The 2,728-nt window shown below is 34.7% G+C and overlaps 1 pseudogene; it reads left to right on the top strand.

The window, feature by feature from the left end:
• The first annotated feature begins 361 nt into the window (after positions 1 to 361).
• LOC143411834 (transcription initiation factor TFIID subunit 9B pseudogene) lies at positions 362 to 909 on the top strand (annotated as a pseudogene).
• The last annotated feature ends 1,819 nt before the right edge of the window (positions 910 to 2,728 follow it).

Below are 2,728 nucleotides of genomic sequence, written 5' to 3'. Positions count from 1 at the left end.
AAATTGAGGAAAAGATGTCTATCAAAATGAAAGATGCAGAGACCTATAAACTTCTAATTTGTCTTAGAGATTTCTAGCAGTTAAAAATGGATTGTAATTAGTTGTATACTGTTCATTTTGGGGAAAAAGGAGAATGGCTTTCTTTAGGAAAGGGACTGTCATCTTTGGACTATGTCTCATATTGGCAGATATCCCATACTTGGAAATAATAAGTGATACTGCAGGCTGTATCCTTGACCATGTTCCAACAACAGATTTTCTGAAGGACCTATTTCTGTAAAACTTAAAGATATATTTTCAAATCACAGGTCTGTGAGCTCAGTTTTGAGAGGGACTAAGATATATAGTACTCTAATTGCTGTATATTGCAAGGCAGAAAAATCAAACACCTTTGCCACTGATTAAGCCATATTCAGGACCTAGGCTGCCACCTGATAGATACTGCTTAACAGCTCCAAACTACAGACTGAAGTCCTTAATTGAAAAGGGGCCATCCATGGAAGTCTAGTTCCATGGTTAAGTGTTGAAACTGTTAGTACCAGACATATTACTACTCCTACTATAGATGAGGAAACAGAGGTACAAAAGAATTTGCCCAATGAAACCCAGCTTATAGTTGATGGAGCCTGGATTCAATCTGAAGCAGCAACACCATAAACAGTGTCTGCCCGAATAAAGTTGCAACTCAAGTGTCTGTGATAAGCCAAATATTTACAGTGCAGATTCCACCTTCTCAGTCCACTACTGCCAAACCAGTTCCTGCAACAACCATAGTTCAAAATGTTCTTCAGTGATTGGCCCAAAAACATTCTTATTAACACTAACATGCTTTAATCACAGAACACAGGCAATGAATCAAACCCACTGAAGAGGAAACATGAAGATAATGATGACAATGATACTATGTAAGGGGGATACTCTAGTTTACATCCATTTTAAAAGTGTGTAGTTGGTTTTGAGCTGATATACTTGGTTAGAATATTCTAGATCTTAACTTTTTTACAGAAAAATGTAGCTGCAGTATTTTTCACATTAGCTCAAAATGTTAAATTTCTTTAATAAGAGCACAAATGTTTTTCAATTAGGCTTCAAGTACAAAAGTTAAGTATTTGTTTCTTAATAGTTTCATTAATGTTCAGTCCTACCACAGCAATTCTATTTTTGGAAGCAGTTTTCTGCCATCTCTTACTGACAGGAGCACTTACATTTCAGTTTTTACAGCCCAGTCTGTGAACTAATCTTTAATTTCTAACCTACATTTAAAGTTCTACTTTGTTTTGAAAGATAAAATAGTCACATTTCATTGTCACTAACTTTTTGATCAAGTCTATTTAGAAAATATTCTCTCTTTTTTTTTTTTTTTGGAAAGTTGAATGTATTTAAGTTGTTTCTTGGTTTTCCCTAAATTCCCACCCTAAATCCCTCTCTAGATCCCATTCATTCTGTACTCAGCCCCACAGGCTTAAGTTTATTCCTATTGCTCTTTTCAAAAAATGAATTAATTTATTTATTCTCATTTGTTATACTTGACAGTAGAATTCATTTCAGTTCATAGTACACAAATGGAGCACAGTTTTTAATTTCTCTGGTTGTACATAAAGTAAAGTCACACCATTTGTGTCTTTATACATGTACCTAGGATAATAATGTCCATCTCATTACACCATCATTCCTACTCCCATTCCCCCTTCCATTGTCTCCCTCCCATTTTTCCTATCCAAAGTTCCTCCCTTCCTCCCATGCTTCCCACACCACAAACCCCATTATGGATCAGCATCAACTTATCAGAAAATATTTGGCTTTTGGTTTTTTGGGATTGGATTACTTCACTTAGCATGATATTCTCCAACTTCATCCATTTACCTGCATGTCATGATTTTATTCTCTTTTAATGCTAAGTAATATTCCATTGTGAATATATACACCAAAGTTTCTTTATCCATTGATCTATTGAAGGGCATGTAGGTTGGTTCCACAATTTAGCTATTGTAATTGTACTGCTATAAACATCGATGTGCCCGCAAAACTTTAGTAAGCTGTTTTTAAGTTTTGGGATATAAACCAAGGAGTGGGATAGCTGGGTCAAATGGTGGTTCCATTCTAAGTTTTCTAAGGAATCTCCATACTGATTTTCAGATTGGTTATACCAATTTGTAGTCCCACCAGCAATGTATGAATGTGTCTTTCCCCCAACATCCTTGCCAACAATTATTGTTGCTTGAAATAAATCTTCATATCATAATCTAAGCATGTGTAGCCTAGGATCCTTAAAACTTAATAATAAATTTCATGTTAGGATGGAGCTAGACACATCTAAGAAATAGCCCAGAAGCAGGGAAGAAATGTCTTATCAGTTTGAATATTCATGGATATTAGAGAAAGGTGATAGAAAAACTTACAAGAATGGATTTGATCAACATCATAGGAGAAAAATTTCATTATATAGTATGGACTTCATTACTTGAATGTTCTTAGGGAGGCAACATGTCAGAGGGCCTAAGTTCTAGTCCTGGCTCCATTATTTACCAAGTATGACCCTATTTCACCTCTGGGCCTTGATCTCATTATAAAAAATAATAACACTTACACTGTCTACCTCACAGGAATTTTGTGATGGTTTAATTGGTGTATGTGAATGTTCTTTCAAAATTGTAAAATTCTATATAAACATAAGGAATAATTGTTAATGTATTTGTTCCAAGGGTATTAATGAAATTTATGCTTATCA

This window comes from Callospermophilus lateralis, chromosome 12 (genome assembly GCF_048772815.1).
Source record: "Callospermophilus lateralis isolate mCalLat2 chromosome 12, mCalLat2.hap1, whole genome shotgun sequence".
In the NCBI taxonomy this organism is placed as follows: Eukaryota; Metazoa; Chordata; class Mammalia; order Rodentia; family Sciuridae; genus Callospermophilus; species Callospermophilus lateralis.
The sequence above is the reverse complement of the archived record's forward strand: the minus strand, read 5'-3'. Positions and strand labels throughout refer to the sequence as shown.